The sequence below is a fragment of the Crinia signifera genome, chromosome 7, assembly GCF_055691185.1.
Source record: "Crinia signifera chromosome 7, ASM5569118v1, whole genome shotgun sequence".
NCBI lineage: Eukaryota > Metazoa > Chordata > Amphibia > Anura > Myobatrachidae > Crinia > Crinia signifera.
The window spans coordinates 127,704,799-127,730,713 of NC_139223.1; the positions used below are offsets into that span (position 1 = coordinate 127,704,799).

General features: G+C 42.8%; 1 long non-coding RNA gene and 1 pseudogene across 1 annotated transcript in view; both read right to left on the bottom strand.

Moving 5' to 3' along the window:
- Positions 1-25,915, bottom strand: part of LOC146020551 (uncharacterized) — a 117,392-nt gene that overhangs the window by 14,460 nt on the left and 77,017 nt on the right. The gene's annotated exons all lie outside the window — the stretch shown is intronic.
- Positions 25,190-25,330, bottom strand: LOC146025461 (U2 spliceosomal RNA; annotated as a pseudogene).

A 25,915-nucleotide genomic window follows, 5' to 3' on the forward strand; every position in this document is an offset into this window, starting at 1 on the left:
TTCAGGCAAAGCAGGCATGCACAGACTATTTTTGGGGAAATTTGCGGCGGCTGTGTAGCATCACACGCAGCCGCTGCAAGACAGAAAATGAGGGCCCTTCATCTGTCTTCACAGCCAGGGGAATACATAGAAATGCGATTACACGACATTTCGGTGATACAATCGCATTTCTGCAATGCAATTACTTTGCAATCACATCGCAGGGAGGGACTTCACATGCTGGGCATCCTTGCCCTGTGCTGGGCGCAAAACCAAGCTACTGCATAGAACTTGCCTATACTTTTACTTCTACAAGACAATCCTCCAATAAGCTCCTTTCTTGGGCCCAGCTATTCTCCATGTTTTTGCTTTTTATTAATTCTTTTATCAGCACAAAAAGGTGACGCTGTGACATTTGCATATTTTCATACAACCTCTGTGTGAAGCCATTTGCTATTATATATATATACTTCATGTTAATCGGATTAAAAAAGTTTTGTGTTATAGTGCTTTACTTTTATTTTCTTCATCTTATTTTAGTTAATTTTTAAGTTTTAACAATACCAATACAGAAAGGTGGATGTCACTAATGCAGTGTAGTTCAAAATAAGGTAGTCTGAAATAAGGTTTGTGGTGGACACAGAAACATGCAGGAGTTCCTTCCCTAAATTGATGAACAGTAAAGCAATAATATAGTTTTGCCCAATATAAGACATATATCTTTAGACAAACAGGCTGCCCAACTGAGTCTACTCTCTTGGGTCTCTCCAAGGATTACTTGTGCTGGCACTGCAGTGCATCTGCTAAAACATCCCCCACTATGTGGGACAGAAATTTCTGCTTTATGTAGAGTGCTGCCACTGAAACAATTGCTCCATGACGTTACCATAAAATTATCCTGTGCACCCAGGTTCGGCCAGCATTAAAACAATATTAAGAAATGTTGTATCCATGTGTCCAAGGACTGACTATAGTGTCTGCTCCTACACTCATACAAACACACATAGGTACATGATGATATGAGAAAGAAAGATAGGTTTACATAGAAAGAGACATACAATGGGGGTTATTCTGATTCACTCGGAAAGGCACAATCACTCTCTAATGGACAAAACTATGGGGGTTATTCAGGTTGATTCGCAAGGCTGCGAATTCGCAGCCTTGCGAGTCCACCAAACCCCGCCCGGCGAACGACCGCCCACCTGCCGCCCCCTCAAAGTGTGGCTTCGTCCAAACAGCTGCGAATGGATGTTTTGCATAAACATCCATTCGCATGGCTCGGGTAACCGCCCACATCTTTCGATGGTCACCGACCATCGAATGATGTTTAGCGTGCACGCATATATAAGTGACTTTTCAGTTGCGTATATATGCGTGCACGCTGGCGTGGATATGGCCGGGCAGCTGACATCCGGTGATGTCAGCTACCGGCCCCCCACACCCGCGTCACTGCCTCATTACCATGAGAACGCCCAGCGTTCTCATGGGAACGCCCATGGAACGCTGGGCGTTCCCATATGGTAGTGGGGCAGGCCGGCGCCCCCCGCCCCTCTCCGCCCCCCCCACGCCGGCATGGGTGCGTGCACCCGGCGACCCGAAAGGTCGCCATGGGTGCACGCACCTTATGCCTGCACATGCGCAGATACCCGCCTGCGCATGCGCAGACGCACAACATCGGTACTGCGTGCGAATGCACCCAGTACCGAACGGATCTGAATCAGGCCCTATATGCACTGCAGGTGGGGCTGATGTAACATGAGCAGAGAGAGTAAGATTTGGGTGGAGGGTGTACTTCAAACTGATATCTATATTGCAGTGTTAGAATAAAGCAGCCAGTATTTGCCCTGCACAGAAACAATAAAACACCCAAATCTAACTCTCTCTGCACATGTTGCATCAGCCCCACCTGCAGTGCACATGGTTTTGTCCATTAGAGAGTGATTGTGCCTTTCTGAGTCAATCAGAATAACCCACTATATGTACTCTGATGCCTGACCTTTACACAAATAGGGTCTATAATGACATTTCACATGTATTCAAATACATATACTTTAATAACTGGTCCCTGTTTTGCAGCTATAACAGCTTACACTCCTCTTGGAAGGCTTTCCTCAAGATTTTGTAGTGTCTCTGTGGTATACTGAAGAGCATTTATGAGGCCAAGCATGTTGGATGACAAGGCCTGGCTTGCAATCTTCATTCCAGTTCATCACAAAAATGCTAGATGGCATTGAGGTCAGGTCACTGTGTGGGCCAGTCAAGTTCTTCAACACAGAACTCATGAACAAAACGTATTTATATAGTAGTCCATGATTTGTGCACTGGAATATAAAAGGGCCTATTCGAAAAGGTTTGAAGAATAGCATTATTAAAAATGTCTGCCCTTAACTAGAGATAACGGGTCTAGGCCAAACCCTGAAAAAAAGTTCAATACCATTATCTCTCCTCCACCAAACTTCATAGTTAGCATAATGCAGTCCCGAAGGCAACGTTCTCCTGGTATCCACCAAACCAAGACTTGCCCATCTGACTGCCAAACAGAGACGCATGATACCTCACACCACAGAACACGTTTCCACCGCTCCATTGTTTATTGTTGGTGTGCATTACCCCGCTCATTCCGTCGCTTGGTGTTGGACTTGGTGAACTGGGGCTTGCATGCAGGTGTGACCAAATACAATTACCCATACAGAATACATAGTTAGATACACCTGCAGCAACTCCATTTTTATGAAGCCATGCAACTAATGTTTTCTTTTATTCCTGTACAGAACAAGTAATAACTATTCTGACATGCATTAATGTAATATCTGACTTTATTAAATATTTATTGAGATAGGGGATGCTAGCGTGATTATTGATTGAGATCTATTATTAATATTTGGTTTGGAATGGATGTAGAACTCATACTAATGCAAACCAGAGGAAAAAACTTTGTTCTCACTGCTCTTTGGGGGGCTAAAGACAAAAAACGCTATAATTCTTAATAGCTAAAGAGCATGGGAATCTATAACCACTCAAACACTCCATGACATATTGACAGAAGAACAGAGTGTTTAAAACACCAATAGCTAACAGAAGTCAAAAACACCACAGAAAACAGAGTGCTGTTGCTGCTTGCTAAGCTATCAGTACATGAACATAATGATACACAATTAATCATCAGTTCATTTCTCATTCACAATGAAGTGTTTATCACCTAGTGTCTGGAAAAAGGAAGTATGAAGAATCAAAAGAGAGGAAATTAATTTCCATAGTTTCAATTTCCATAGTTTCTTCGCTCTATATAAAAAAGAAACTGGTGGCTTGAAAAATATCTCCCCCTTACTGTAAGATGATGCAATTTACCTGCCTATTGAGAAGCAAATACTATTAATAAAGTGGCCATCTAGTTACAAAATACATTTCTTCGAAGTTATATGAGAACACAAGAGCCTATGGACAAGACCACATTCTAAAGGTTACTACAGTACATGTGAAGTGCTCTGGTGGGCAGTGGCGGATTTATAATGGGTGCGGTGTGTGTGGTGAACAGTGAGGCCTGCACCACACACACTGCACCCATGTTATTGAAAGTTACCCATCCGTATTCCCGTGACGATGGCAGCAGCGCTGTGAAATGTGCAGTAATCAGCCACACCATTTTTCAGGAGATCAGCAAACGCACATTAGAGTCTGAGCCCTCTAGCACTCAAAATCTATACTGCTGCATGGCTCCAGGCAGAGAGAAGGGTGCCCGGGCTGAGGCGACTGCACGCGGGCCTCCTCCTCTCTTAAAACGCCCATGGTGGTGGATAAATGTGAATTTTTTATGACAGATCTACAATATCTAGTTTGACAGTCAATAGGTCGACATACATTAGGTCAACAGGTACAAAAGGTTGACAAACAAATGGTCGACAATTAATTTTTTCACACTTTACACACATTTGCTTTATTTACTACCAAGGTGGGCATATATTAGGAGCAGCAATCTGTGGCGAGCGAAACGGGTACACGTTTGTACGGACGATGGTCACATTACATGGAATACAAAATATGTGACTAACAAAAAAACAAACTTGTGTTGACCAACATCATGTTGACCTTTTCACCCTGTCAATCTTTAGTAAATGTCAACCTTAACTACTGTCAACCTTTTATCTGTTGACCTAATGCATGTCAACCATAAGTTGTCGACCTATTCACTGTCTACCTAGACATTGTAGATTTATTGTACCACACCGGACTAATGTATGGTAGAAGTGGAGGTATGGGAAGCGGTGATGGAGGAAGAATAAGGATGGGTACACACGAACAATGTATCTGTAGATCCACAGACCTTGCTGGTCATGCACACTAAACACCCATCAATGTATGTTCTGAGAATATAAGACAATTATTATTTTACTCCATAACTCTATAGCAGTATAGTATAGTTACCAGTGCCATAGTGCCAGTAAATGCCATAGTACTGTGCAAAAACACAATTATAAAATAAAAGTCTGGATATTAACAGACAGAGAGGTTTCCAGAATTAAATACATGTGGTTAGGAGCTACAGGTTACATACTGGTCAAGCCAGATTGCAGATATATTAAGTGAGTATTGTATGTGCTGTGTAGCTGGGTGTTAAATCATGTAGAATAGTTAAGAATAGCTAATGAAGTGTGTGGTTCCAGAACTTGATAAATATGCCTGAGGAGGTGAGTTTTTAGGTAATGCTTGGGGATTAGTAGAGAATCTCGTTGTTGAGTAACGGCATTCTACAGAGTGGGTGTTGCAGGAAAAAAAATCATGTAATGGGTGTGGAATCAAGTAATGAGTATGGATGAGAGGCATACATATTGCTTAGAGCAGAGGGGTCAAGGTGAGATACAGAACTTGTGAGAGAAGTGAAGAGAAGTACGTTGATGTACCCTAATAGCAATTTACTTTGGATTTAGTGAAATACAGACAAAAAATGTAGGAAGTGACAGAGAGGAATACAGGCAACCAATGTAGGAAGTGACGGAGAGGAGCAGCAGCAGCAGAACATCTGTTAAAATCTGCATTACAATAGATTCTGTAGGGGCCAAGAAATTATGGGGGAAATTTACTAACTCAGCCGATTAAAACCAAATACGTATGACCAACCATCGCATGGATCAGTCAGATTCGGCCAATGTTTTTCAATGTAAAAAAAAAAATAGGAAAAATATAGTCCGCCCAGCTATAACCAGCCTTGGGCTCATTGAACCTTGGGCTGTGGGGGCGGGACTGATGCCATAAAGTGTTAAAAATAGAATAAAAGTATTGCTTTCTGTTGTGGAACAACAAGTACCAGCAAGCCTTCCCCACATGCAGGGACGGTTGGTTGCACGCTGGTTCTTGTAGTTCCACAACAGAATGAATAAATAACACACACACACACCGTAATAATGGCCCTTATTCAGATCTAATCGCAGTACAAATTTGTTCTCAAAATGGGCAAAACCATGTGCACTGCAGGTGGGGCAGATGTAACATGTGCAGAGAGAGTTAAATTTGTGTGAGTTATTTTGTTTCTGTGCAGGGTAAATACTGGCTGCATTATTTATACACTGCAATTTCGATTTCAGTTCCAACACACCCCACCCAAATTTAACTCTGTCTGCACATGTTACATCTGCCCCACCTGCAGCGCACATGGTTTTGCCCATGTTGAGAGCAAATTTGTACTGCGATCAGATCTGAATAAGGGCCAATGTATACATTTAATACATACTAGATACACACATGCATACCTATGGGATCCACCGTAGGCCTGGCCTGTTCACTATCCCATTCGGTGTAGGTCGCGTCCTCTTCATTCCATGTAGGCAATGGGGTCACCTTACGGTCAGGCTGAGTTTCCGGTTACCACCATAGAAGCCCATGTTAACTTCATAACATGGGCTTTTATATAGCAGCGCCAAGCCAATCAGGTGCAGGGAAGAAGCCTGTGACTGAAATTGTGGAAATGGTCTTTGGTCATATATCTGAGGGAGATGAGTTGATGTTTGTTGTCTACAAAATGTTTTGCGACCGGATGGTCAGAAATCTTGCCAAATAATGCTTGTTTAATAGGTGAGTGGTGAAGAGCCATTATTTCTTACATCTTTTATCCTGCACCCCATTAACTCATAGTTCACTCCTTTTATTTTCAGCGTTACCAACACTAGCACCGGTTATGTCAGAGGTAACCATGGCGACCTGTAAATCACTATTTTTTTTTTGCTCATATATGTATTGTCAGGCACGGTGGAACCCTTGTGGTGGCGCCATATAAATAAACGATAATAATAAAACAATAATGATAAAGTCATAATTGAAAAAAAGAACACTTCAAAAAAATCTGTCATTTTAAAACTGTGGTTGGTCATAGAACAAGGGATACTATGAGGGAGTTTGACTCGCCTAGATAAACCATTCACCCACAAAACTCTACAAAAACTTGAATCAGTCAAATTTTAAATCACCAGCAACAATTACATGCAGAAGGTATCAAGATTAAATTCAAAAAGGCTCTGTATTAAAAAGAAGGTTATCCAAAAACTGAGAAACCAAGGGTGGTTCAAGAAAACAACTCAGACATATGATCCTAGAACTCAAGGGATTGTAAATCTTTCAGATTTATATTATTAATGAAGGATGTGTCTTTATTAAGTAAATCATCCTAGTAACTTTCAACTATATATTGATCTAAATAAGTTTGTGTGGAAGCTCACATTAAAACACCACTTTCTAAGAAAGATATCTTTATAAACTATGAGGAAAAATCAAGTCAGCAAAAATCTATCCTATAGAATTAAAGAGCAATCAAATAGATACCTTATATGAATTGGTTTACTTATTTATTACCAGTTTTTAGAGCACACGCATATTTTGCAGAACTTTACAGAGAATGTTTGAGCAATCGCATCAGTCCCTGTTCCAGTGGAGCTTACAATCAATATTCCCTACCACATGTACGCACACACAGACATTCTAGGGTTAATTTTGTTGGGAGCCAGTTAACCTACCCGTATATTTTTGGATTGTGGAAGAAAACCGGAATACCAAGAGGAATCCCACGCAAGTAGGGGGAGAATATACAACCTCCAAATAGTTAGGGCCATGGTGTGAATCGAACCCATGACCTCAGTGCTATGAGGCAGTAATGATATCCATTACACCGTGCGTATTGGTTAAAGGATATTAATGGATAAGTGAAAAATAATCAGGAAAATAATTTCTTAAAAATTGAACAGAATAATAACAGTTATAAACCCAGCTGATAAAGGTACCGGGGGAAGGGGGTTTATTATTTTAACTTTTTAGTGGGGTTGATAATTAAAAAGAAGTTAGAAGACACAAAATAGTACAAAGTGTTTGTAAAGAACCCAACAGATGACTGTCAGAAAATGGAGAGATGTCTTAGTTTGTAGACTGCATAACAAAGTTATTAATAGAGATGAATATCAATATTTGATCAGAATTACCCTGTGATACACATCTTCTATTTCTTTACCCAAATACATAAAAGTCTAGTGAACCCGCCAAGCAGGCCAATCCTGGCGGGTATTGACTCCCTGATGGCGCACTGCTCAGAATATATGGATGTGTTTCTGAACTCACATGTAATCAAGTTAAAATCCTTTAATTTTATATCTTATCAGATTTATTCTTAAAATGTAACTTATTAGTGAGAACGATTACCATTTATCTTTTATGTCTACATTTATTCTGCAAAAAACTGAATACCTTGCTTAACCCTCTCACATAATAGTAAAAATGTGACAATCAGTAATTTTATTAAGAACATAGCTACAAAAGTAGACATGCTGACCACTAGAAGAGTAACATACCCTACTCTCAGTTGTGTAGCATTTAGAGAAATTGCAGTGATGATCGAACATGTGAAGAACAACTAGTAAGAAGAAACAGAATATATGCTTCTGATCTTATTGAGTCAGCCCTACAGAAAATTAAAGATACTGAGAGGCAAGATTTATTACAATATAAGAAAGGAAAAATGGAAGCAAAGATTTGCTTCATCATTAAATTTAGTGATCAGGATAAATGGATTAGAGTGTTCCTAGGTAAACACTGGGACATATTTAAAATTGATCCTGTATTACAGAAATATTTTACCAGATATATCAGAAATCCTTTTAAAGAAAAATATAAATCTGAAAGATATATTAGCACCCAGTATGCTTTGCACTAAAATATGAGGCAAAAAATAAATAAATTGGGTAATAAATGTATGTTTTTATAATGTAGTACAGGTCGAGTATCCCGTATCCGAATATCCGTTATCCGAATTATTCCGAAATACGGACATTCCAGAAAGTGAAAAAAAAATTTTTTTTTTGCTAAAAACTCACTGGGGACATATGTAACAGCATCACTGGGGACATGATATGTAACTGGCACTATATATGTGCAAGATAATGATTGCTTGGCATTCAAATTCAGTGCTGAGATAGTACACACATTTTGTTTCACGTTTTGAAACCTTGTTTTTTGAACAATTAAAATATGTTTGTGTGTATTTTATGTGGTAATAAAATATATTTGTGTGTATATTATGTGTTTATACAGCATAAATGCAAGATACTTCAAAATACATCATTGAAATATTAAAATATTCCGAAATACGGAATAATCCGTTATCCAAAATTCTCCTGGTCCCGAGCATTTTGGATACGGGATACTCAACCTGTATAGGTCAGTTTGATTCTAAACATTTTGAAAATACTCCATGAACCTAAGAATATTCCATTAGGGATTTTATGAATTGCAACTGGGCTGAAGTATGTGAGCAAAACTAAATGCCCACTGAAAATTCATATACATGAGCATGTTATGGTCACTAAGAATAAATTAGAAAATCACTCTATCTCCAAACATATTAATATTGAACACAATGCTGATCTTAAATATATAACATTTAAGGCAATTGAACATGGTTAGGGTTAGGTGAAATAGAAAGCGATATTCAAAAGAATCTATCCCAAATGTTTTATATATTTTAGTTAAATACATTACTAATGACTATACTAAGACATATGAAACAACCCCCTGTGTTAACAAAAAAATTTCTTCTAAATATATATAATCTTGTGTTTATTTGGTGGTAAAATAGTCCTTTTGGATAGAGTTTATAGAACATTTGTATACAATGTTATTGATATGCGATAATGTATCTGATTTTAGATGTAACTCTAAAGTAAAAACATTATTTAAGTACTGGGTAGAGTTCCTTTTTTATCTGTATTGTTTTTAGGTATAATTTGGACTGTAGGAGGATACAGTTCCTTTACAAAAGTTGTTGTCAATAGTATTGGATATTCTCCTATATTAATAAACACTTAGTACTACTGTGTTATTATTGATACAAAAGTAGAAGTGAAAATATATGGTATATATGTACAAATATTTAAGAAAGTGTTAGATTAAAAGAAATCTTTATTGGTATTGGAGGACAAAAGAGCGATACAATTAGCGCATACAGAAATGCACACAATATTGTATATGAATTAAAAACTTTGCCCCCAAAGGGTTGGAACACCAACTTTGAAATAAAATGATTCTTATGAATATGATTTTATGTAGTTTTCATGGATATTTTTTAACAATATTGTTCTAATCTTTTGTTTTTATGTTGGTATGGCTGCTTTAATACCAGCCAAAAAGTCCCTATGTATATACAGGTACTACAAGAAAATAGCATACAGAATATATAATGGATGCCATCAAAATCCACTAAGAATAACAGGAAACGGCATATTGAACCAAAGTCCCTGCTGTGGAACATGAAATGGTCGACCGGAAGTGAACAATGAAACGTATATGCGTTCCAAAGGACCGGAAGTCGCTACTATAGTAACTTCCGGTGAAGGACATAGACTGTCCGAAACGCGTTGGTTTTGGACGGATACAACACAGGAGGATCAATTACTTCCCCATGCCATCGGGGCTTGACACATGATTTCTACTCAGTCCGGGTGGGAAGGAAAACATACTGTCGAGCCGTATATAATTCATACCTGTGGAAACCATCCCTCTGTATTAAGGATTTTACTTGTCATTTTGTTTTATGGATACCTGTTAAGAATAAAATAATCTGCTTTTACGGAGAGCTGGAGGTGTTTATCTTTTCCATATGAATAAGGGTCCAAGTCCAAATATACAGTACCTTTATGTGAATATAGTGATTGATTCCCAGGTGAGTACATTGGTTCACATGATGCATTCATGATGTGTGAAGATTGATGAAGTATAAAGATACCTTTACTGTATGTGCAAGTAGGGATTTATCGCAAGGACAGTACAGCATAAAAGTGTTATCCTCAGTAGAAGTAAACTATGTGAAATATAAAGAAACTCTGATGTGAACATAGGGATCATTATCAAGGTCAGTGTGGTCCCATAGAGATCTCCAAGGAGAACACCTGACAGTGACAACTGATAGTGTTAGACAGCGCCTTTTGGATCTGACAATTGTCTGGAGCATTTGGAGTATAGGGATTGGTACCCCTGTGGGGATCCTGGGCTGCAGTTTTTAAAGGTGCAGACTGTCAAATAACTTTTTGTTTAGTATCAAGGTATGTCATGTGCTAGAATAGTACACATATCATCTGAGATCTCTAATCCTTGTGTGTAAATATACAGATATATAGTATATCACAATGCAGTCTGTGAGTTACAGACAATCTTCAATTTCTGTGCATATACAATTATAACGTATATAAATATAGTGACCAACGGGTACGATGTTACAGAATGTTTCAAGAAATCAAATACAACTTGGTATACACAATAAGCATAGTCCAAATGGTAGGATATAAAATATGTAACAATTCCTGTACAAAAGTGCTTGTCAATAGTATTGGATGGCCTCCTTTCCCGATAAACAGTACTGCTGTGCTATTATGGATACAAAAGGTACAAATGAATTTATACGGTGTATATGTACAAATATTTACAGTGAGAACATTAATAAATAAGAACAACAAAGAAATGAAATAAGTAGTATTGGGAAATAAGGCAGAACCAGGTGCCTCGTGCCTCAAAGCAACCAAATCCTAACTAAATAGTAAATCATTGTGTACATTGTTAATGGCGATTAAATATGACCAGAGAGACAATAAGTGAAAAGCGCAGGTTACGTAATAAGTCCGCAACCAACGTACCCTTTATACCTAACTACGTGCGAACAAAACGTAGCGCAGCGTAGCGTACCTTTTATTGTATTATGTACACCAAGAACCAATACCTTAATCAGAGATTCCTTCGCAGTACTTTGTCTCTAATCTGCGAATATACCTTACAGGACAGTGTCCGTAATATACCTTATCGCTATTATGCGAATAAACAGACACGACCACTGTATAGAAATAAGGAGATAAGAACTCCGTAAAAAGGTTGTATTTAAGTCCCTAATGGACAAAAATGGGTTACAGAAATAAGAATAAACAGGTATAACAAGTGATACAATATACTAACAATGAATACTAAACAGGCTCTGCTAGGGGGAAAGAATACAGATACAAGACACAATCAGCCAACAATACAATAAGAATAAATACCGTTAATGCAACCGTTACCGTCTCATCAAATATGCGAAGCGCAGTCCGGTCAGAGCTCACTATCGTTCAGGGATGAACTATAGTCCGGTAGAAAGTCAGGGAAAGGTAGATGTGCCGAAGTGACCGAGACAACCTTGGGTCTCCTATCTTATAGGGTCAGAAAGGGGAGGACAAAGGCCATTCCTATTGGTCAGAGGTCGTATGTCAGGTCAGCTGTGATTGGGGGGTAAGATGATACACCTGGTTTGGCTAGGTGCAGGGGAGTGAACTTTAAGAGTCCTTTGTTTGATGGTTTCGGCGTCAGCAGTGATAAGAACCGGTTTCATCTAGATTCCTTTGTTACATGCTTTCAACAGAAACTGTCCCTGGAATATGGATTATGTCCATAACTATCGGGCCGTGTATATTGCGAAATATTCGCAATGACCGGAATACTTCGCACAATGAACGGAACGGAACGGTACTAAACATGATACAGACAGATGTGTGCAGGGCTAACTAAGCTATGTGTGGCGTTCTAAACCTTTAACTATATTTCATTTAGTGTAAGTGTGTTATTATGAATTTATGTGTGATAGTATGGCTACTCTTCTGGTCCACTTTGTCACACATACTCGGGTATGGAAACTTTATTTGCGTAACTCTGCGAACCAAAATGGCGGCCATACTATCCTAAAATGGCGTGTGTGTAACTAGACTTCCACAACAAGTATCAGACTGATGTAGTCAGTGTAATGTAGCCCATACACTTATGATAAATTGCTGGGTGTCTGGCTCCCTTCCAGCCAGGCTGCGCAGACTGAGGACTGGAGCTGCACTTCATGGCTCACACTGTCAGTGTCACTGCCTGTTTAGATTGACAGGCGCATCGACAACCAGAAGAGGCAGGGTACAGACTGCAGCAGGGTAGCAGAGCAGGTAGAGCACTTCTCCTAGCCAGCTCCTCTCTGCTTTGCATATTTTTGCTGAGTGGGTAGCGCCGGCCCTGCCTAAAATTACCACTTATCATCAGGATTGTAGCCCTTGAGATCCTGAATACATACCTTATAAACCAGAAAGTATTTTCAGACAAGCAGAATATATTATATTAAGGGGGCAACAAAATCTGAAATAATATAGTCCTTTTTAGGAAGTATAGTAATTAAGTAAATGCTTAGCCTTAGTAATTAAGTTTTGTCTTACAAAAAAAGGGGGGAAATTCAGGCACAGCTTGTTAAAGGGACCTAGTGGGAGGACTGGGTTGACTTCTAAGGGGGACATATTTGTACTACTTCTTATGAAGGAGTGTGGCCATGTAGGAACACAGAAATGGCAGTGTCTGCTCATCTGGATCCAGGAACTTCATATACAGATGAGTCCAGGCTCATCTTTAATTCTATCTGTGGCTAATGCAGTGCATTTGTTGAAAATATTGGGCTTGCCACTATTCGCAGGCACTTGAATATGCACCCGCTTCCATAGGAATGTATGATGCATATGCATGCTGTGACTAGACCCTGTAGGCTACAGTCTTTTGCGTACGTACACACAGGCTGCACCCATTTTTTTATACTTACCCTCCAGGGTCCTGCAATGTCAGCTGCAGTGCTGCTGCGATCATTGGAAAAATGGACGCTGTGCGCTCTAGTGCTCAGAACCTACAGTGCTGTGCTGCTGTAGCTTCGGAAAACGCCAGACAAATGGCCGCTGACTGCTTATTCATACCAGCACAGCATTTGAATCTGTAATACAAAGAGATTATTTTTCTAGTACATTCCTTTACAGACCTGTGAAGGTTGATAAATGTAGCTGCTGTGTAACCAGGGCTACAATGGAGCAAAAAAGTATTTGGACAGCCACCTTTTGTGCAAGTTGACTCACTTAAAAACATGAGAGGGGTCTGTAATTTCCACCATACTTCAACTGTGCGAGGCAGAATGTGAAAAAAAAACCCAGGAAATCACATTGTATGATTTTTAAACAATTTATTTGTATATTCTTGGGGAAAATAAATATTTGACAATCAAAAAGATAAACTCAATAATTAATATAACCTCAGTTGGCAATTACAGAGGTCAAACGTTTCCTGTAGTTCTTGACTAACTTTTCACACACTGTAGCAGGTATTTTGGCCCACTCTTCCATGTTTTGGAGCTGTTGCTGGGCAACACGGACTTTCAACTCCTTCCACAGATTTTTGAATGGGTTGAGGTCTGGAGACCAGGTCCTTGAAAATGATTCTTAAGCAGCCATTCCTTAGTTTCTCGGGCAGTGTGTTTGTGGTCATTGTCATGCTGGAAGACCAAGCCACGTTCAATCTTCAATGGTTAGTGAGGAAAGGCGGTTTTTGTCCAAAATCTCACGATACATGGCCCCATTCATCCTCTCCTTACTACGAATCCTTTCTCTTTTGCAGAATAGCAGCCCCAAAGCATGATGTTTCCAACCTCATGCTTCACAGTGGGTATGGTGTTTTAGGGATATCACTCATCATTCTTCTCCCTCCAAACACAGTGAATGGAGTTTATACCGAAAAGTTATATTTTCTCTCATCTGACCACATGACATTCTCCCAATTCTCCTCTGGATCATCGAGATGGTCACTGGCAAACTTTAGACAGCAAAAGAAGAATAAAGGCAGCGCTGATTCGGATAGATAATTTTTAAAATGTGGTGCTAATAACAATTAAATTACACAAATCACCGGCTGGTAATAATAAAATAAAAATAAATCACTCTAATGGTGTGTACACATGGTCGATACATGTATGCCGTGCTATGCTAGTCCCGATACGAGTCCCGTATCGGGACTCGCATAGCAGGGCATGCATGCAGTGGCACAATGTTGACTTTATGGTGCAGATCTGCACTATATAGTCTTAGCTGCCCTCTCTATGTGACCGCCGACTTTCACTCACACAGGACCGCGCATCAGCAGCACATCGGGCTCGCAAGCCCTAAAAAAGCATACAATCACCATGCGATCTGCATGCGATATGGCTTCCGATGTTCACTATATCGGCAACAATGGAAGCCATATTGCACCGTGTGTACACACTATAACTGTATTTAACTCATTTAAGAGGTAATGCACAAGCTGGTTTGTTAGTAAAGCATGGCAGGGAAACAACTGTTAAGAGTGCTCTCTTTACTGTAATTCAATCAGTTCAGTTTTTGTTTTTTATTGTAATTCCATTGTTAATATGAAAGATAGTTGCAGTAGATAGTAAGCAGTTAATTAGCTCTCTCATAGATTTGTTGATTAGTGGCTCAGATACATATTAGTATCATGCATGCTTGCAGGATTTTGCAGAAAGTGTATACTGTCAGCAATTGCAAAATGGATTTAACGTCTGAGATCAAATGCGCTCTAACTTGCCAATCTCCCCGCTGTAGCTGGTCTGAAACCGCAGTGTCCCAGCTGCTGATTCCTTGCAAAAGTCTATGCAGCCCTTCAGGGTTCTCTCCATGGGACAATCAGTCCCGGTGCTAGGGTGTCCGGTGCCCTCCTGCAAACCATAAATTTTGCGCCCTTTCACACTGTCATTGCAACAAGCTGCAGCCCGATTGTGGGAGCTTATGCAACAAGCGATCCTATGGAGGATCTCGGGTGCATGTACATGTATGCATACACCATCTCAGTGCTGTGTCCGCAAAATGTTGCAGGCACTAAAGGTGCCCATACACACTGCGAGAATCACATACATTATGTGCTAGATCACCTCGCATGGCATGCATGCAATGTGTGCAATGCGATCTGAAAGCAGTACAAACCCAGCCTATTATTTAAAGTGTCTAAATTAATATTTAAAAAATCTACAATTATTTAAAAAATTGATATATACATGTATAATAAAAGACTCACTGTTCTTTTGCTGTTTAACTCTTGTGCAGTCTCTTCTATCTGCGTAGGCAGGACGCTGAGGGCGCCATTACACCCCTCTCGTGACTGGGGGGGAAAGGAGGGGAGAGAAGGAGGAGATGGAAGAAGAGGAGAGGAGATAGAGGGGGCGGAGTGTTCGTCTGTTTGTCATTTGTTTGACAGCTGACAGGTGCAGGGAGCAATGGGTAGGGGGCAGATCCGGACATGACATGTCATCCATGCATTCACAGACAGCGCTTCATGCATCAGCGCAAGTGTCCATGAGGAAGAGGGGGCAGGTCGCAGGAGGAGGACTGTGTGTGCGTGGTGCAGGGAGCTGCTCTTGATACTGCCGCCCGCCCGCTGTCAGACAGGTGCTAAGGGCGGCGAGCAGGAGGCAGTGACAGTGAGGGCTGAGGCAGCTTTAGCAGAGCAGGGAGAGAGCCTTTTCATCATGGCGCCTCCCTGCTTTGCAGGAGCTGCTGAGTGGGTAGCGACGGCCCTTGGGACAATATAAGGGGTGGCATGGTGGTCGGCAGTGTGTGTCGATAGGTCATTTAACGTGTTTCTCCGCCTGTGGCTTGGCGGCTTCCTTAGGAAGGTATACCTTTTAATTGTTGTTATTAGTAATACATTTTAATAATTATCTATCTGAATCAGCGCTGTCTTTATTTTTCTTTTGCTTTGTTTGTAACTCAAGGGGTGGAGTATCCCCTTGTTAAAGACAGCAGCAGATCCGGTAATTGTTTAGAAGAGATTTCCGCTCTGTCATTTCTTTATCTTAAACTTTAGACAGGCCTGGACATGTGCTGGCTTAAGCAGGGGGACCTTTTGGGCACTGCAGGATTTGAATCCATGACAGCGCTGTGTGTTTCTACTGGTAACCTTTGTGACTGTGGTCCCAGCTCTCTTGAGGTGATTGACCAGGTCCCCCCATGTAGTTCTGGGCTGATTAGTCTCTGTTCTCAAGATCATTGATACCCTACGATGTGAGATCTTGCATGGACCCCACGTCGAGGGAGGTTGTCCAAACAGGTGTCATTAATATTGGTAACAAGTGGAGGATAGAAGAGCTTCTTAAAGAAGAAGTAACAGGTCCCACGTTCTTTTTAAGTGGGTCAACTTGCACATTCGGTGGCTGTCCAAATACTTTCTTGCCCCACTGTACATCACTCCTGAGTTACAAAGCTGGTAATTTAGTTTTGTTAGCCAACATTAAATATCCATGTATGAACAGAAGGACTAATCACATACCACATTGAAAACCTATGATTTAGGCATTCAGCTCACACCTCAGTTTTCATATGGTGCAATAACAGAAACAAAGGTCAAATGTCAAAATCAATGGCATTGAGCAGCTTCCGGACCCACAGGTGGTGGAAGTAACACTTTGAGAAAATATTTGGACACTAGTTCGAGATGGCTGCATTACAGATCAGCTCTGTGACCTGTCCCCTCTTCTCAACATTTATCAAGGAAGTGATAAATTATAAACTGGTTCTGATGGTGTTATCACACTAAACAGAGGTTTACTTTGAAAATCTACTAGAACACAATCTCTGTTCATCTGCTGGAGTTAGTGAGTGGATTACTTTCTTCCTTTGGTAATTTCATGGTCTCTTTGGTAACAGTATCTGCTAAGACATCTTTCTGAGGACATAGGGAACATGTATAAGGTCCAACATGATAGCAGTCACCCATGCCCTTCCATTCGCATGTATCATGAGACGTACTTCTTGTGTATGGACATCAATAAAAAAGATAAATACTAATAGGGAAGCAGATGCAAACAAACAAAACACCTTTATCTTTTTGTAGATGGGATGCGATGTGATGAAATTTTTAGGAGCCCATAAGATGGAAATCGTGGGCGCCATTCTAGGAAACAAGTACCTATTTTTTTTTTTATCTGGATTAGAAAATAAAATCAAATAACAGAAAATAAATGTACTGTACATAAAAAAATGTCTGTTCACCTCAGATGTTCCTTCATGGACTCATATCATATAGATAGGAAAGGGCTATAACTCATTTTACATAGGCGACACATTTTGCATTTTGACAAGTCTGAGAGCTCAATAGACTGTTAATTTAATAAGATTCAGTTCAGTGGAACTATGTATTGCACCATCCACACGAATTTTGGGCTGCACTCTGGATACATTGTGTAAATAAATAACATTTATTGTGCATGATCAGGAATGTTACTCGTCTCTTCCTATCCGCCCACCCACATCCTCAAACTTGCTGCCTTCCCCTACCGTGACTCCATTAATTCATCTTAGATCACTCAATAGCTGCTGTAATTGCACCCTGGTCAAACACTTTTAAACTGTTCAGAAAAGGCTAATCCAGATTCTGTAAAGGTCAGGAGCTGGCATTTCTCTGCTGATTGCAACAGCAAAAGAGGGATGCAGGGGGAGGGGGACGCACATAAAGTGGGGTGAATGGAGATGAGGGCAGGGGCATGATGGGAAAGTAGAGGAAGGCTGTGCATGCCTCTAGGAAAAACTATGGCACAGGTTTTATAAACAGTTTTAAAATGAAGCTGCCACAACAGATAACGGTTTATGCCATTGGACAGAAGCATTTTATCTGCAGACTATGATAATGAATGCACAGGGCTGTCCTTTTTTGCAAACTTACATAAGTAATGAAGCTAAAATTCAGCTGCTTTCTCAGAGAATTCTCTACCAGTTGCATAGACTAACATTTCTGATTCGGAAATTACAATATAGTTTTTTAAATAATGCACACAAATTCCACAGCGCTTTACAGAGAATATTTCAACATTCAAATCAGTCCCTGCCCCAATGGAGCTTACAATCTATATTCCCTACCACATGTACACGCACACAAATACATTCTAGGGTTAATTTGTTGGAAGCCAATTAACCTACCAATATATTTTGGATTGTAGGAGGAAACTGGAATACCCAGAATAAACCCACACAAGCATTGGGAGAATATACAAACTCCACACAGTTAGGGCCATGGTGGGAATTGAACCAATGAACTCATCACTGTGAGGCAGAAATGCTACCCATTACTTCATCCGTGCGAAAGGATAGCATACTTGCCAACAATAGTCTTGGATTCAAGTCAGGGCAGACTATATGGCAGTGTTCATAGACATAGCAGCATATGGACATATGTCATGAGCTATAACAATCAGAGACATGCCTCTTCTGATGCACTAGGCTAACAGAGCTTTGGACTGCTGGACAGGTACACGAGTCACCCACAGCTACTGTAAGCAAGGTAATACCATCTACATCTTTGTTCTGGCTTCGGGCTTGAATCAGGATAGACCCTTCTGAATTAGGATTATTGCTCAATGTGAGGCAGCCATTTTAGGGGCCTGATTCTGGTTAATTCGCTCCCCCACGCATTCACACAGGAGATGCACATGTGCATACTCTGGGTGCGAGCAGGCCCGGTGGACTGCTAGTTCGCCCAGCATTTTATAGATATTCCCATGAAAATGCTGGATGTTCCCATGGAACTGATGCAGTGATGCGGCTGCCGGGGGCGGGCAGCTGACAACACCAGATGTCAGCTGCCCTGCCCTGTTCCCATACAGGGAACATGCAATGCAAAGACACCAGAGAGTGTCTTAGTTTTGCTTGTACGTTTCAAATCATTCGATGGTCACCGACCATCGAATGATTTGGCCCCCGCACCCAAGGCTGTGAATGGATGTTTACGCAAAACATCCAGTCGCAGCCATGTTGGGATCTCAGCGAGCGAGGGGGGGCTGTATGGCATTTGTGGCGTTAAATGCGCACGCAGCACTGTGAAATTTGCAGTGCAGCTTGTGAACTAGAATAAGGTCCCAGGTGCACTACATGGGATTACCCTGAGAAGAAGAGGTAATGCCTGGAACCAACGACACACAATGGGGTAAATGTAAGGGATACGGACGCTAGATTGACTCTATGATGGTTGACATACATTAGGTTGACGCATGAAATAGGTTGACATGGCTAAGGACGACGGTCTGAAAGGTCGATCACAAGCATTAGGTTGACAATGGGAAGGTCAACATGAGTTTTTCACATTTCTTTTTTTCAAAACAGGAGGTATTTCGTACTTTACTATTCACTAGATCAGGGGTCCTCAAACTATTTTGCTCTGGGACCCCATAAAACAATAAAAATAATTACAGGACCCCAGCAAGTTACTGCAGAATGTCATCACATCACATGTGTAGTCAGCAGACAGCACATACATGGCAGCATTGTGGGGGCACAAATTGATTGGGAGGAGTCTAAAATAGCAGAAAACTCAACAGATTTTTCAGACTCCTTGAATCACTGACTGAGATTAGAAAAGTCATCAGCCTGATGGTCAGCAACATGGAGCCGCGACCCCATGCTGAGAAGGTCAGGACCCACTTTGGGGTTTGGACCAACAGTTTGAGAACCGTTGCACTAGGGCATGGTGGGTGAGTGCAGCGAGTGATGTGAGGGTATGCAGTACACTGATATGGTGTCCATGTTCACTGGATGACATGGGTCAGTCTGTGGTTTCTCGGCAGTGGCTGGTTGGCGAGTGGTGCGGTGGGAAGTGACGGAATCAAGTCTTTCAGTCAGTAATGTGCGTCAGCCTGGCAGGGTTATTGTTTGAGAAGCCACCTCACCTGCAGCATCTGTTATATTTCAGTATTCCTCCTCCACGCTGCCTCTGTTTACAGCTGGATACTAGGACCCAGCAGATAACATGACTTACAGAAGCTAGTGAGTCTTAATTCGGACCTCACAAGTGAGCTCTCCAACCCCCCACCCCCCTGATGTGCTAAACCCTGGTTCCAACCCAACAGCTACCCTCCTCATTTCTGTGTCTCAGGGGAATGGTTGCCTTTATGCAGAGCCCTGGGCACCATAGCAACTGCATCTCCCGCACCCGTCTTAGTCCACCACTGGTGGGGGGGCCTATTAAAAATATTGCTATGGGGCCCACACAGTTCATGTTCTAGTCCCTGGAAGTGTCCCTGGTGAAGTGACAGACAGCAGGGTGGTGAACTATGCAATCCAAAAGACGACTATAATCCACACTGGAAAGGATAACTTTATCAAATTGAGAGTGAGTTGAAACAATTTTCAGTGTCTACAGCATGCACTGAATAAATTATATTCTACAAAATGAGGAGATGAAAGATTTATAATCCAGAGTCATGTATCGCCATCCAAATATTATAAACCACAGAAGCTCGGAGACACAGATCCCACAATAGTACTGAGAGCAATATTGTTCTCTGGCCAGTTAGCGAATTCATAAAAGCAGGTTATTTGTGATTTTTCTAATTTATTCACTCAATTTATTGGAACATTAAAATTCTTTCTGCCCAGAAGCGTATTGTAATATGCAATCCTGATGTCCTGTTGTATGTCTTTGCAGAGGCTTGGACAGGAGCTACGAAAGGAGCTCATCCCTGCGATCTGCTTTGCCGGCTGTCAGGGGAGTCTGCGCATGCGAGGTCAGATCTGACTGCTGGTGGCCCGCACAGCACAGTGGCCACTCTTTTGAACATAATAAAACAAATAAATTCAAAAACTTGGCACAGTTGTTCACTTTCCACAGGCCCAAAGTACCTGATTTTAGGACTAAGAGAAATAGCCTGCAATTTCATAACTGAGATCCCATCCATGCAGATCCAGGTCACGTGTTGGAGCAAGTACTTCCAGCGAACAGGCACATGTGTCACACTTTCTAAACCCCTTGAGTGGTAAGTTTTGCTGGGGCAGGACAAACCTACCAAGGCAGGTTTGTCCTGCCCCAGCAAAACTCACTACAGAGCTATGGGCAACCCATCCCCCCCACTCCCCTTCCCCCTCATCTCTGTTCCGGGATCGTACTCTGCTCCAGGCCCTGCCACCACTGCAGCCTTAGTTTGTAATGGGTGGCAGGCTAGGGGAAGTTCGGGGCAGCTCGGGAAGACTTGGGAGTCCGAACTCCCGAGCCCCCCCTCCGAGCCGCGTTGAACATCCCCGAGCCTGCCGCCTACTTATACAACTAATGGCGGCGGGGACAGGGGAGCTCCAGCCAGCGTATGATTGCCGGAGAGGTGAAGCTGAGTGATGGGATGGGAGAGGAGGTGCCCGGACAGGTGATGCGCCAGTGCTGCACACCTGGACACCATTGGCGCACACCTTCTTCTTAGTGGTATGCCCAGAAATTTTCCGGGACAGCCGCTGCGGCAGCGCAGCTGAGGCCGGAAAATTTCCATGGCATACCACTCAAGTGGTTAAAGCTCGTTAGTGCAAGGGCTCAGGGCTCCTGATGCCAGCAAATGGCCAGGCAATAGAGGGCAGTGGGCTAGAGGGTTAGAGACAGGGATCCTGTAGTCGTGTATGCTACTCATGGACCGGTGTCTGGTTAAGGTAACCGGTGAGTTTGCAGTGGAAGTAAACTGACTGCTTTTCCCCACAACTGTGAGAGCCTTGACTAGTGGAAAGTTTGTTACAGAGTATTGATGTTGTTTCTTTTAAACCAGGCATGTCCAACCTGCGGCCCTCCAGTTGTTGTGAAACTACACATCCCAGCATGCCTTGCCTTTAGCATTCCCTAATATCAAAACTGTGGCAAGGCCTTCTGGGATGTGTAGTTTCACAACACCTGGAGGGCCACAGGTTGGACATGCCTGTTTTAAACCATTGAGAGAAGGTTTGCTGAATAGTGGCCTGATTAGTTTAGCACTAGATTCATGCTCCCCATCATAATCTGCTTAACCTGAAATGCCCACCAGCTCTTCAGTGTCCTGCACATTCTACTCTGGAAGGGAGTAGTATGCAGCAAGTTGCAACTACAAGGGGTAACTAATCTAAGTCCACAGCATTCCTCTTCATGAAGTAGCGCCATCCAGGCTAACTGAGGGTGTGGGTGTAGCTGACCTTTTCCAGGGACAACTCTACATGTTGGGTGCAACCCTTCATAAGCAAACATGTTAAGGGACATACCGCATCACCAATGATGTGGACCGGGAGCTTCACCTCATCTACAGTCACAAATTTACATTAAAAAGTTACAGATTTTCTACTATTAATACAAAGGAGGCAAAACTGTATCAACAGTGGGGTCATACAGATGAGAAAAATGTCACGTTTTAATAACGTTTATTATTATTTATGTTTGCAAATAATACCTGGGTCTATCAGAGGAGATAAAGAGAGTGTTTACAATATATTTTTATCTCTCTAGGGCAGGGGTGGGGAACCTCCGGCCCGCGGGCCGGATACGGCCCCCGCACCCAGTATGTCCGGCCCGCCCACCTGCCTATATTACAGCCGCCCGCCCGCCTATATTACAGAAGTATCATCCGCCCGGCCGCCTATATTTCATACCAGCCGCCGGGGATGGCTGCTGCTGCTGCCGCCGGGGAGATGTGCATAAGACGCGCCCGCCAATCACTGCCGGCGCATCCCATCCACACAGCCACTGTGATTGGCGGGCGCGTCTTCTACACATCTCCCCGGCGGCAGCAGTAGCAGCCATCCCAGGCGCCTGGTATGTAATATAGGAGGGAGGGCGGGCGGGCGGGCGGATGATAATACATCAGTAATATAGGCGGGCGGCTGATTAATCGGTAATACAGCCGGGTGGGTGGCGGGGGAGATGTGCAGAAGACGCGCCCGCCAATGCTGCTTCTCTCACCCTCCCTTCCCCTGTGACTGACACATCCAGGGGTTGTCATTTACCCCTGGATTCACCCCCAAACAGGTTAATGTGATTATATCTGATTCTCATAATCAGACATAATCACATTAACCTGTTTGGGGGTGACACCCCCCCTTCCTCCACACTGTCACTTTTTATGGTGTCTCTGCCCACATGTATATGTCGCTGCCCGTGTGTATAATGCCCACATGTATATGCCGCTGCCCGTGTGTATAATGCCCACATGTATATGCCGCTGCCCTGTGTATAATGCCCACATGTATATGCCGCTGCCAGTGTGTATAAGCCCAAATGTATATGCCGCTGCCCGTGTGTATAATGCCCACATGTATATGTCGCTGCCCGTGTGTATAATGCCCACATGTACATGTCGCTGTCAGTGTGTATAATGCCCACATGTATATGCCGCTGCCAGTGTGTATAAGCCCACATGTATATGCCGCTGTCAGTGTGTATAACGCCCACATGTATATGCCGCTGCACTGTGTATAATGCCCACATGTATATGCCGCTGCCCTGTGTATAATGCCCACATGTATATGCCGATGCCCGTGTGTATAATGCCCACATGTATATGCCGCTGCCCTGTGTATAATGCCCACACGTATATGCCGCTGCCCTGTGTATAATGCCCACATGTATATGCCGCTACCCTTGTGTATTATGCCCACATGTATATGCCGCTGCCCTGTGTATTATGCCCACATGTATATGCCGCTGCCCGTGTGTATAATGCCCACATGTATATGCCGCTGCCCTGTGTATAATGCCCACATGTATATGCCGGCATATACATGTGGGCATTATACACAGGGCAGCGGCATATACATGTGGGTATTATACATACGGGCAGCGGCATATACATGTGGGCATAATACACAGGGCAGCGGCATAAGCAGCCAGCCAATCAGCTCTGACCTGCCATGTCACAGACTGTGTTTGAAAATGTTAGGCAGGAGCTGATTGGCTGGTGGTTTATCACTTTTGAAGCTTGAGTTTGAAAAAACTCAGGAGCCCGAGGTCTGCTCCCCACCACCAGTGCTGTGCCTAAACACGTGCAAAGGAGGCCGTGCGATCTAATGGGTCCGTCTCCTAGGAGACAGGGCCCCGTTTTTCCCCTAAGCCCTCTCAACCATAAGGCCGAAGAGGGGAAAATAGGGAACGGTGGGTCCTCTTCGCCGAAGCTTAGAGAGACCCTCATTCCTCAACCCCCGAAAGGGTTAGGACGGTGGGTCCTCCGCACCCGAAGGTTTGGAGAGACCCGCAGTGGACTTCCCTCCGCCTTGCGGCTCGGGGTCGTCCTCGGGGGGACCGAAGCTCTCCCCAAAAGGCGAGAGCTTCGGCACATTGGGGAAATGGAAGGCCCAAAAGGGTCGACCACACTACCCAAAAAAAAGTGACAAACTACAAAAAAATACAAGGAACGTGAAAAGTGACAAACGTGAGAGGGGGAAGAGAAATAAATAATAAAGGACCCTAGCCAGAAGGCCAGGGTGGGGGTGTGAAAAATTGTCCTACCCCATCCAAAAGGACGAGGTAAGGACGTGAAGCGCATACCTAGAGGGAAAGTGCGCAGTGCTAGTGCTTACTAGTGCATGGTGATTTTGGGATCACCCGTGCATGTTCGGCACCCCCGAGTTTCCCCGGGGGCACAGTGCAGCCTCGGACTCCAAGCAGCCAGCCAGTCAGCGTCCGACCAAGTGTTTCTCTGCTCAGCCAGTGGGCCCTTTCCGTCCCCCCGGCATGGGAATGGATACTCCACCGGGCTTTTTCGGTGAGTCTCCCCCGCAGAGGCCCAAATAGACCACCTGAGGAAGAAGAAACCACCTACTCAGTCCCGACGTTTCACCTCTCCCAGGGATTGAGTACTGGGCTGGGCTTTTCGCTGTCTCCCTGGCCGGGGGCGACATGTTACCCCCGGACCAGAGAGCAATCTACTCGGTCCCAGCTTTTCCCTTCTTCCTGGGAGTGGATACTAGATCGGGCTTTTCGAGTGACTCTCCCACAGAGGCAAAGACCCCTGAACAAGAGCCCCATCTCAAAGCCCGATGCTTCTCCCCTCCCTACCAGGTAAAGAATGGTATTCCCTCCCTAGCAGGGCATCGATACTCAGCTTTCCCTAGCCCTTACCCAGAACATGAGGTGGATTACTCACCTCATGCTCAGTAGCAGGATACTACGGTACAGCTTTTCTCTATTCTCTGCCAGGGGGCGTTCCAGACCCAACTGATAAGAACAGATACTACACTTGATCTTAGCCAAAAGGCCGAGAAGCTTCACTTTTGAAGCTTAGTGCATCTGGCCCAATATAAGAAAGATTACAGCATAAAAATCATGTTGGTTCCTGTGATCATTTCTATTTTCATTAAACCTTTAATATTTGGAGACCTTTTGTCACCCTCTTCTTTGCCCCAGTCACAAGCTACAACTAACCAATAAAAGAAGCATTTTAGAGCCGCTTACTACCATACCATGGTAACTATAAGATCATAATATGATTTAACACTAAGGTCATTTTCATAGATACCTCCCTTACTGTTGTAGGGAAAGACTTCCCGGTTATTGGACTTTTGCATTCACAATTTTTTTGTAAATGTTAACTTCACCATACATTGCTAAATGAGAAATTTGATAAGATGACCAATCGAAAATGTGGGTGTTGTAGTGAACATGTGAAATAGACTGCAAATAGTTGGGTATGCAAACTCTTATACCACCTCATTTATAATTAATTATAAAGAAAATTTTATAATAAGAAGTACATTTATAAGTCCATCATGTGAAGGTGAAACAGATTGAGTACACAGCGGAATAGGTGATGCTTACTGTGCGCAGCATAGTGGTGCATAAAGTGTTGATCGTG